The sequence below is a fragment of the Oryctolagus cuniculus genome, chromosome 1 (assembly GCF_051225735.1).
Source record: "Oryctolagus cuniculus isolate XC-2025 breed Fujian yellow rabbit chromosome 1, ASM5122573v1, whole genome shotgun sequence".
Taxonomy (NCBI): Eukaryota; Metazoa; Chordata; class Mammalia; order Lagomorpha; family Leporidae; genus Oryctolagus; species Oryctolagus cuniculus.
In genome coordinates this window covers 41,534,399-41,546,465 of record NC_142867.1, presented here as the reverse complement: position 1 = coordinate 41,546,465, position 12,067 = coordinate 41,534,399, and the positions used below count along the sequence as shown (strand labels likewise).

Here is a 12,067-nt window from a genome sequence, read left to right as displayed (position 1 = left end):
AATAATTCATTTAGGCTTAATGAGCTTCGATTTACCTATTTGGTGATAAAGACTAAGAATAGGGAATGGACTTTAGCTGTTAAGATGCTGTCATTCAACGTTGAATATCTGGATCCAATTTCCAGCTCCAGACTTCAGGTTCCTGCCAGTCTAGTTCCTAGATGGAAGCAGATGATGATTCAAGTAACTGAGTCCCTGCCATCCACAAGGGAGATCTGGATGAAGTTACCAGCTCTCAGCTTTGATCTTGGCCCATTCACAGCTATTACAGGCTTTTGAGGAGGGAATCAGATGATGGGAGCTCTCTCTCCTTTTCTATAGCCTTCTCTTTGTACTTCAGATAAAGAAATAAACAGGAATAACAATACTATTCACTTCCTATGTTTGGCATCAAGAATAAATTACAAAATATGCATTAGTGTAGTCTCACCAACTTTGTCAACTTTGTGAGGTATCAATAATTATTATCACTTCCATTCTCACTTTCACTTTGCAGAAGTGACTGTCACTGTCCCCATGAGTGCTTATGAAAACTTTCCTTTTTATTTACTGAGTCTAGCTGAAACTATCTTAGAATCAGCTTCAATTTAGAAGAAAAGAGAAGAAAAATTGCTGTGCAAAGAGTTCTAGTGATGTAATTAAGTTGGATTTAATCAATTTCTGTTCTGTGTTCAGTGGTGTTGAGGTAAAAATTGACAATGCCAAATTTTCACACTACACATGCACTGAGGGGGGGAGAGGAGATTTAGTGAACCCCCTAAAAAGTTTTTAAAAATGCCTATATTATTAAAAAAAACTGCACTAATCTAGATAGTAAATAATAATATAAACTCAAGGGAACAGATGGTTCCAAAACTTTAAAATGTCTATAGAAATCTAATTAAGCATATAGTGGCTTAAAATAATGAAACTTTAAAATCAAAACTTGGAGGCTGGCGCTGTGGCTCAGAGGGTTAATGTCCTGGCCTGAAGTGCTGGCATCCCATATGGGCACCAGTTCTAGTCCTGGCTGCTCCTCTTCACATCCAGCTTGCTGCTATGGCCTGGGATAGCAGTAGAAGATGGCCCAAGTCCTTGGGCCCCTGTACCCGTGTGGGAGACCTGGAAGAAGCTCCTGGCTCCTGGCTTTGGATCGGCGTAGCTCTGGCCATTGCGGCCATCTGGGGAGTGAACCAGTGGATGGAAGACCTTTCTCTCTTTCTCTACCTCTCTCTGTATCTTTGTCTTTCAAATAAACAAAATAAAGCTTTTAAAAAAATAAATAAATAAAATCAAAACTTGAGGGAAAATCTGTCTATAATTTTAATCACTAACAGGAAAACTCCTTTCAAGGAGAATTTTCCTTTTGCTGTTTATTTTGGTATCACAGATTTATACAGAAATACGGAATGGAACGTGAGAGCCTTTAATGGAAAGGAGCACACAGTTATACTTTATATCCTGCATTAGACATTCCATCCCCATCATTTAGAACACTACCACTTATTAAGTGCTCAAAAACTAGCTGTTGAAAATTGTCCTCTTACATTCTTCAATGCCCCACTGCTTCTACATAAGGCTTATGAAGAGACAAATGTGTCTAATTACTGCTGACACCTTATTAGTCTTTGTTGCTTATATATTGTGCTCATATTAATAATTTAATTTAATCTAATGAATATCTTATAAATATTAAGTTTAACAATGTTAACAAGATGAAGTTAGTCCTAATTTACAGAAACTAAAACTGTAAGATCTAGAGATAATATAGATTTTATGTCCTTAGGTGAAATCAGAGCAATATTTATCCCAGTGCCAGAATCTCAGATTTTATAACATAATCATTCATTAATGGAGCATCTATTTTTGAAACAAGAGTCAGTAATACTCAATGGAGTAACGGTGTTGTTTGGTACTGTGGATAAAAATAATAATTTTCCTATCCTCAAAAGCTCATTTTGAGGCCTGGCGCTGTGGCATAGTTGCCTAAGCCTCTGTCCGTGGTGCTGGAATCCCACATGGGGCCATTTGTAGTCCTAGCTGCTCCTTTTCTGATCCAACTCTCTGCTATGGCTTGGGAAAACTATAGAAGATTGCCCAAGTGCTTGCGTCCCTGAACTTGTGTGGGGACCTAGAAGAATTTCTTAGCTCCTGGCTTTGGATTGGCCCATTTCCAGCTGTTGTGGCCATTTGGGGTGTGGACCAGTGGATGGGAGATCTTTTTTTTCTCTCTCTCTCTCTCTAAGAGAAGTATTGTCTCTAAAAATACCTTTCAAATAAATAAACAAAATTGTTTTTAAAAAAGCTCATTTTATTAATTAATTTATTTATTTATTTCCATGCTTTTTGAAAGGCAGGGAGGTACAGAAAGAGAGACACACAGTCACAGAGAGATTTTCCCTCTACTGGTTCACTTCCTATGCCTGCAATGGTTAGAACTAGCTCAGGTAAAAGCCTAGGAGCTTGGAATTCAATCTGGTCTTCAATGTGGATAATAAGGACTCAGGTATTTGAGCCATCATTGCTCTCCCTCCCCAGAGTGTGCATTCAGAGGAAGCTGGAATTGGAAGCATTCCTGGGATATTAACCAAGATACTTCAGTTGGATGTGGACATCCCAAGTGGCATATTAACTGTTGCACCAAACATTTACTCTTAAGAGCTTGTATTTTTAAAAGCAGAAACAAAGAATAAACCTAATTATTACAATATAATGGCATGAAATTAAGATTGTATTACACTGAATTTGAAGGAAATCTCACAAAACATATATAATGTTAAATATTAGGGATTGAGCTTTTCAGGAGTGGTTTAACTGAAGAATAAGGAGAGAAGTGAGTGTATGGTAATAGTAATAATAGTGAAAGTTTAATAAGTGTGTTGTTCATGTAGTTCAAAGTCATAATGATGACAGAATAGAGTATAAAAATGTTTTTTGAAATGTGGGCTTTGATATCAGCATTGTGGCACAGTGGGTTAACCTACTGCTTCTGTGACATTGTCATCCCATATGGGTATAAATTGGTATCCTGACTGTAACACTTATGATCCATCTCCCTGCTAATGTGCCTGGGAAGTCAACTCAAAATTGATTGAAGGCTTACCTATAAGACCTGATACTCTAAAAATTACTATAGAAAAATGGAGAAGGAGATGCATTTCCTGGCATTGGTCTTGGCAATAGATGACTGGGATTGTTTCAAACTTAAAAGTTTTTGCGCAATAAAGAGGCAAGCAGAGCAAAAAGGCAACCTACAGAAAGAAATGATATTTGTCAACCATATATCCTATAAGTAGCCAATATTCAAAATACATATAAGAATTTATACAACTTGAAAGCACAAAGTCCAATTAAAAATTGGGCAAAGAATCTGCAGGAGTGGGGAATACCCACCCTATGGGCTATATAAGGCCTACAAAACCATTTGATCTGGCGCTGCCAAGGAAATGACAAGTTGGACTCGAAATTCAATAAATTTGTAGCTGGCTAATTTTAATTTGATAATTTTGTATAGTCTGTGAATGTTGTAAATATCCAAATTACCCTTCCCAGGAAAAATGTTCCCCACCACTGATAGATATTTCTCAAAAGAGAGACACAAATAGCCAATAGGTATATGAAAAATGCTGAATGTTAAAAACAATTGGAGGCCGGCGCCGCGGCTCACTAGGCTAATCCTCCACCTAGCGGCGCCGGCACACTGGGTTCTAGTCCCGGTAGGGGCTCCGCATTCTGTCCCGGTTGCCCCTCTTCCAGGCCAGCCCTCTGCTGTGGCCAGGGAGTGCAGTGGAGGATGGCCCAGGTGCTTGGGCCCTGCACCCCATGGGAGACCAGGAAAAGCACCTGGCTCCTGGCTCCTGCCATCGGATCAGCGTGGTGCGCCGGCCGCAGCGCGCCAACCGTGGCGGCCATTGGAGGGTGAACCAACGGCAAAGGAAGACCTTTCTTTCTGTCTCTCTCTCTCACTGTCCACTCTGCCTGTCAAAAAAAAAAAAAAAAAAAAAAAAAAAAACAATTGGAGATCCAGCGCCACCGCTCACTAGGCTAATCCTTCACCTGCAGTGCTGGTACTCCGGGTTCTAGTCCCAGTTGGGGCACTGGGTACTAGTCCTGGTTGCTCCTCTTCCAGTCCAGCTCTCTGCTGTGGCCCGGGAAGGCAGTGGAGGGATGGCCCAAGTGCTTGGGCCCTAAACCCGCATGGGAGACCAGGAGGAAGCACCTGGCTCCTGGCTTTGGATTGGCACAGCGCACCACTGTAGCAGTCATTTTGGGGGTAAACCAACGGAAGGAAGACCTTTTTCTCTGTCTCTCTCCCTCATTGTCTAACTCTGCCTGTCAAAAAAAAAAATGGAGAAATCTAGTATAAAACCACAATTGAGATATCATTTTACACCCATTAGGATGGCTATTATCAAAAAGATAAAAGATAAGAAATGCTGATGATTAAACAGAGAAAAGGTAACATATATTGATGGAAATGTAAATGGACATAGCCATATAGGCCATAGTATGATGATTTTTTTTAAAGAGTTACATAAAAAGAGGAAGAAACACACACACACACACATAGAAAGAGAGAGAGAGGGAGAGACAGAGACAGAGAGACAGAGAGACAAAGACAGAGAGAGAGAGAGAAATTCTGTCTGCTGGTTCACTCCTCAAATGGCTGCAGCAGTGAGGGTGGGGCCAGGCCGAAGTCCAGAGCTGGAAACTTCATCCGGATCTCTGAAATGGGTGCAGTGGCTCAAGCACTTGTGCCACACTCTGCTGCTTTACCAGGTGCATTAACAGGAAGCTGGAATGCAAGTGGAATAGCTGGATCTTGAACTTGTACCCATAAGGGTATATTGCTGCCATGAACTATATTGTTTGTGATGCATTAAGCTTATGATTAGAAAGTAAATTGAAATTATGTTATTACAAAAATTAAACCAAAAAAAGGGATTGAGGAGGAAGGAGGAAAGGAGGGAATGAGGAAGGAAAGCATGGCTAACTTCTTAGAGTTGTATCTATGGACTACATGAAATCTGTTTTCTTTGTATTAGTAACAATTCTAAAATAAATAAAAATATTTAATAAGAAAGATGTTATGATAAGTGAAATAAATCAGAAATAGGCAAATATTGTATCATCTCACTTATACATTAAACATAAAATGGTCAAACTCAAAGAGTGTATAGAATGGTGGTTTCAAGAAATGGTGTGAAGAAGTGGAAATGTGAGGATGCTGGTCAAAGAGTACAAAATTTCAGCTATGCAAGATGGATAAGTTCTGGACAGCTGATGTAAAGAGTGAGGACTAATATTGAAATACCACATTGTAGACTTGAATTTGCTAAAACTGTAGATCTTGAGTGTTCTCATTGAAAAAATAAAAACAAACTATAGAAGAAGGGGAGGTAGACAGAGAGAAAAGGCAACAAGAGAAAAACAGGTAGGAAGGAAGAGAAGAAAGAAAGAGGAGAGAGAGAAAGAGAAATAAAGAAAGGAAGGCAGGAAGAGAGGAAGGGTGGATAGAAGGAAAGAAAACAATAAAAAATAGTAGCTGTGAGGTGAAGAACAAGATAATTTATCTTGATTGTGGAGGTGATTTCACAATGTACTCATGCACCAAAACATTAAGTTGAACTCTTTAAATAAAGGGAATTCCTATTTGCCAATTATATTTACAACAGAAGTAGAAAATGTAATGAAAAATAGTTCATGAGTGGAGCATTTGTAGGAAATTAAAGAGTTCAAATTCGTCCTCTGGATGCTGAAATGAAAGCAAAAATCTTTGAAGAAAATATTAAGAAATATGAGACTCAGAAATAACTTGTATTATCCATATAGACTCTTTTTTATGATATATTTATTTACTTATTTGAAAGGCAGAGTTGCACAGAGGCAGATAGAGAGAGAGAGAGAGAGAGAGAGAGAATCATCCACCTGCATTTTCACTCCTCAAATGGCCACAATAGCTGGAGCCACACAAATCCAAAGCCAGGGGCCAGAAGCTTCTTCCAGGTCTCTCACGTGGGTGCAGGGACCCAAGGACAGACCATTTTCCAATGCTTTCCCAGGCCATAGCAGAGAGCTGGATCAGAAGTGGAGCAGCTGGGACTCGAACCGTCGCCCACAGCACTGGCCCACATATAGACTCTTAGTTTTCTAATTCCGGTCTCAAAAACCTGTTCGTGAAGATATATAGAGAGAAGATTAGCTAGATAGCATGATTTTTGAAGAAAATATTTGACGTGTGGATGGAGATGTAGTAAACTGTGAGCAATGAACCTATCTTGGAGAATGTCAGTGTTTCCAGTCTACAGATCATAGGGCATATGGGGAGTAGAAGCATGAGTACTAAGGAGCTACTCATGGACTTTAATTACTATCACATTCTAGCTTTTTAAATTTGAATAATTAATTTACTTAAGTTTTTCTAGGTCTTAGCTTCTTCTGCTATAAAGTGCCAACCTCAGACTATAAAATGCTGAACAAAGTAGATGATGGTAATCCCTCAACAAATGCCAACCCTTTCCGTTATCCTCTTCTACTATGAGAAACAGGAATGAGAGTCGTGCTGAGGGAGACTCAGATTTCAGCTAAGACAAAGAGTATCAGGAAAGAGTATACATTCTTTCAACTCTGCCACTTTACACTTGAAAAGAAATTTGAATATGCCACTGCAACACCCACAGCAATCAGAAAGCTTTAAGGGCTGGCATCATGGTTTAGCAGGTAAAGCCACCACCTGCAACACCAGCATCCCATTTGGTGCCAGTTCCCAGGCTTTTCTACTTCCAATCCAGCTCCCAGCTAATGGATTGGGAAACTCTGTGTAAGATGGCTCAAGTGCTTGAGCCCCTGCCACCCACATGGGAGACCAGGATAAAGGCTCCTGCTTCAACAAGGTCCAGCCCAGGCCACTGCTGCTATCTGAAGAATGAACCACTGGATGGTAAATTCTCTTTCTTTCCATTTCTCCCTTTCTCTCTGTAACTCTTTCAAGTAAATAAATAAATCTTATTAAAAGATAAGACTTTAAAACATCAGCTTATAAACAAGAGAAAATGAACTACTTATCAACTGAGAGAATTTAAAATACATTCATAAAAGTAATTTCACACTGAATTTCAATTGCATTTTCCTCTTTAGATATTCTATTATTAGTTTCTCTTGCCTTGTCTCTTGATAGTTTCATCAATGACAAGGTAATTTTCAGCCAGTTATAAAAATTAGATAGGCGACCAGCAATCAGTGAAGCACATAAATTTTGTAAATAATACAGATAATTTGATAATCTCCAACTGTTATGAACTTCAGATACTTATTTGTAAAGAAAAAGCTATCATGAATAAATTCTACAAGCCAACATAATGATGGATAATAGTCAATCCAAAAGCAGGGTTAAAATTAATAGTATGAAGATGAAGATGGTGATTTTTTTCTGATTGTGATCATTATTTTTTCAAGATTTAATCTACTTTGAAAGAGTTACAGATTGATTTTCTGTCTGCTAGTTAACTCTCAAATGGATGCAATAATGGGCAGGATGAGGCAGGAGGCAGGAGCTTCATCCAGGTATCCCAAATGAATGCCACATGCCCACATAGTTGGGCCATCTTCCTCTGCTTTTCCTAGGTGCATTATCAGGGAGCTGGGTGAGAAGTAGAACAGCTGGGACACAAACTGTTGTCCATATGGGATATAGTCATTACAGTGGCAGCTTTTCCCACTAATCCCCAACTCTGGCCCCTGAACTCTGATCATTATTAAAAAAAAAAAAAAATAAATGTATTTATTTACTTGAAAGTCAGAGTTAGAGAGAAGAGAAATTTTCCATCAACTGGTTTATTCTCAAAATGGCCACAACAGAGTTGGGCCTTTTCCAGGTCAGAATTCAGGAGCTTCTTCCAGGTCTCACACGTGGGTGCAGCGGCAAAAATACTTGGGCCATCTTGTACTGCTTTCCCAGGCGCATTAGCAGGGAGCCGAATCAGAAGCGGAGCAACTGGGACTTGAACCGGTGCCCACATGGGATTGCTGGCAACTGCAGATGGTAGCTTAAGCTGCTGTGTCACAGCACTGGTCCCAACTCTGAGCATCATTAAACTAATCAATAGACATTGTGAAGTTAAAGATCTGCTTCAGTTTGTCATGGCTAAAAAAAAAAAAAAAAAAAAAAAAAATCAAACCTTGATTCTATGCTTAAGATAGTGTGTGAATAATACCAAGAAAATACCATGTTACTATGTGTGTCATACACTATAATATGTTCTGGGCTTCTTTGGACTTCTTGCCTATTTCAATAACAAATATTTTATTGGTATCCGATGACACTCATTTGTTGATATACTATATCTTTCTGTTTTTTTTTTTTTAACTTTTATTTAATGAATATAAATTTCCAAAGTACAGCTTATGGATTACAATGGCTTCCCCCCATAACGTCCCTCCCACCCGCAACCCTCCCCTTTCCTACTCCCTCTCTCCTTCCATTCACATCAAGATTCATTTTCGTTTCTCTTTATATACAGAAGATCAGTTTAGCATACATTAAGTAAAGATTTCAAAGTTTTCTCCCACACAGAAACATAAAGTGAAAAATACTGTTTGAGTACTAGTTATAGCATTAAATCACAATGTACAGCACACTAAGGACAGAGATCCTACATGAGGAGTAAGTGCACAGTGACTCCTGTTATATATCTTTCTGTTTTTAAACAGAGCTAAAGAGTTGTAACAGAGGTTCCATAGTTCTCAAAATCTAAAATATTTACATTTTTGAACCTTTATAGGAAAAGGTTTTTTATTAATTTAATTTTTAGGAATATAAATTTCATATGTACAACTTCAGTAATATAGTTATTTTTCCACCATACCTGCTGAAGAGTTTTATAAGTATTTCTCTATATAGTAAAAAAGATTTTTAAGTCACAGGTACTGTAGTTTTTATTACTCTATTTTTGTTATCAAAACTTGTACTTTATTTTTACTAATATTTATGTATTAATTTTTTTTAAACATAAAGAGAACAGATTTAATATATTTTATAGGTACAGTTATAAGATGATAACCGTATTTCCTCCCTCCTCCTCTCCTTATTTCCACATCCTTCATTTCTTTCTTTTCTTTTTCTTTAATTTTTGCAAATTTTTCCCTCTATCATCACAGGCTTAATTCACCACTAACCATAATATTCAACAAGTAAATAGTACAAAGACCACAGGCCCACAGAAGTATAAACAAGGGCTTAAAACACCAAATCATAGGATGTCCATTTCATTCCTGCACATTTTGTTGTATGCTATCTTAACTGCCATATACCAGAGAAAGCGTATGCTATTTGTCTTTTTGGGACTGGCCTATTTTACTAAGCATAATGGTTATGCTTATGTTTTTTGTTGCTATTTACACAAGGAATTTTTATATTTTAAAAAATATGAATCATTTTGTGGTTCTAATCCTAATAAAGCAATCAACCTTTTTATTCTTTGGATTCTTTTCCTTTGTCAATTTGCCAACAGTTTGACAATTTTCCAGTGAGGACCTTTGGAAATCAATATTTCCTGTGTATTCGAGAGACTATATGAGCAGAACACAATCCAGTAGGATTAGGCAGTTAAACCAGTTAAAGAGAAGACATACTATGGAGCCCTGTGGGCCAAACTACAGTTATGTGCAAATCTAATCGGTATTACTGACTCACCATTGTAGGCTGCCTGGGTAAGATGGGACCATCCACAAGAATGGATGAACTGTGGAAGAGGAGACAGTATAGAACATTCATGAATTAAACACTTGCCCTACTGCTTTCCTGAAAATGGTTTATGTTCTAAAAGACAAAGATCTATGTTTTTAATCTTTGTTTAGCTTGTGAATATACATGTCACTAATATTATTTGTTAGTCTTAGGTTTCAAAATGAAAGTAACTGCAGATAGTAATGTAGAAAACATAGTTGAACTGCAACAATATTAGAATTTTAAATTATAATCTGAATTACCATACCTTATAAAATATATATCAGTATACTATATACTCAAAAGATCCAGGTTATATGATATTTAAAAATATATTTCTATTAGATCAGCACCAAAAATATCTTTATTTTCTGTACAATCCATGTCAAATTCTTAATTACAATTAAATAGAAACTATTGCTGAGAAAAATCACAAAAATCTACAGAAATTATTAAAGACATATCCAAACAAGTCTCAAATATGTTTTAACATCAAGATCAGGCATTGGATGAACATTAAAGTGAATATCAATGATTTTTCCATCAGCAAGACTTTTGATGTCAACTTGGTGTTATGGGAATATTTTACATCTCACACAAAGGAGTACTTAGATACTTAATAAAATTACTAGAACCATTAAGACTGAGGTGAAGAATTTGTACAGTCTTCCAGAGTTTCAAACCAGTAGTGACATACTTGTCCTCCTGGAGATATCAAATTCAGTTTCTTCCAAGCTGTTTTTTTGGGACTGGTTCAACACGTTAGTTCCTCAGGAGGAGTCTTTGCATGCTCTGTTCCCAGTAGCAAGGTACAAGGGGTCAAGATGTCTTTTGTTTGTGCTTTGATATCTGCATCATGCTGAAGCAGGAAAGAAGCCACTCTGGTCTTACTCCACGTTCAAGCCCTGAAGAGGGGTATCCAGCCATCCACAGTCACTGCAGGCACATCTGTCCCTTGAGTAATTAGCTCACAGACAATATCCAAGTGTCCGCTGTAGGCTGCTTGATGAAGTGAGGTATGCTGCTCTTCACCCCTGGTGTTCACAAGAGTGATATTTATACCGTGGAGGTATTCTTTGCACGACAGTATGCCAATTGCTTTCAGCAGACCAGAGATGCTATTTGCTTGGATCTTTTTTCTACCTTTTTTTTTTTTTTTAAGTTGATAGCATTCTTCATTTTTTTCATCTTGCTCTTCATCATCATCAGAACTTCCCATCCAAAGTCTGTGAGTTCCAGTGGGTATAAAGTGCCCAGGTGTTTCTGATAATTCAAATGGGTTAAGATGTTCAGAAACTCTTCAGGTCCAGCTTTTCCATCATCATTTATTTTTATCTTTTTCCATCCCTACTACTACTCTAAATAAAAGGCATTGCAAAGCAAAGGTATAAATAATCTTCCTAGAGATGAATTATATCTGCCTTTTTTTATTCACCAAGATCTAAGGCAGCAGAAAATCGCCACAGCGAAAATTGCTTTGATTTGACCCTGGCACAGGGGCGAAGTCTCTCAGCTACTTTCCCTGCCCCCTTAGGGCTCTTATTACTCTATTAAAGTAAGAATTTTTTCACATGTCAGCTCAGCCAATTCGAAATTCACTGTTGGATGATTAATAAAATAAAATACCGTATATTCTTTTTCCTAAACTTATCAGCAAATTTTATTTTAATTCAACATCAAAATTTCATTTTGAAATGAAACAAAACCATCATTTTTGAGTTTAGATGTAGTTTTCCATCATCATGATTTTTTTTTGAAAATAAAATTTCTCAAAGCATGTTTGCTCTGAGAGCTGGCAATTCGGTTAGTGGGGGATCATAAAAGCAATTCTTAGAATTTTTTGAAGTTCTAACTTAGACAAGCCTGAATTCAGTAAACTTTGATAATCCTTTGGTCTTGATGATATTCTACTAAAATAAAAGGGAAAATTAGTAAGCAATTTTCATTGAGTCTAAAGACAAAAATAAATCACCCAGCTTAAAACATATGTGTGTGCAAAAATACAATAGAGAGTTGTCCCAATAATATAGGAAAGTTTGTGAGATGTTACCTACCAAGGGAAAAAATTTTAAAGCATTAGTACTTCAATTTTTTTTCTTTTATTTGACAGATAGAGTTAGTGAGAGAGAGAGACAGAGAGAAAGGTCTTCCTTCTGTTGGTTCACCCCTCAAATGGCTGCTACAGACAGAGCTACGCCAATGCGAATGCAGGAGCCAGGTGCTTCCTCTTGGTCTCCCATGTGGGTGCAGGGGCCCAAGCACCTGGGCCATCCTCCACTTCCTTCTCTGGCCACAGCAGAGAGCTGGACTGGAAAAGGAGCAACCGGGACTAGAACCGAGTACCTATATGGGATGCAGCCACCG

General features: G+C 37.8%; 1 protein-coding gene and 1 pseudogene across 3 annotated transcripts in view; one reads left to right on the top strand and one right to left on the bottom strand.

Moving 5' to 3' along the window:
* The window catches only part of LUZP2 (leucine zipper protein 2), a 527,801-nt gene that overhangs the window by 132,074 nt on the left and 383,660 nt on the right, over positions 1–12,067 (top strand). The gene's annotated exons all lie outside the window — the stretch shown is intronic.
* Positions 10,341–12,067, bottom strand: part of LOC103351692 (ankyrin repeat domain-containing protein 49-like) — an 82,997-nt pseudogene continuing 81,270 nt past the window's right edge.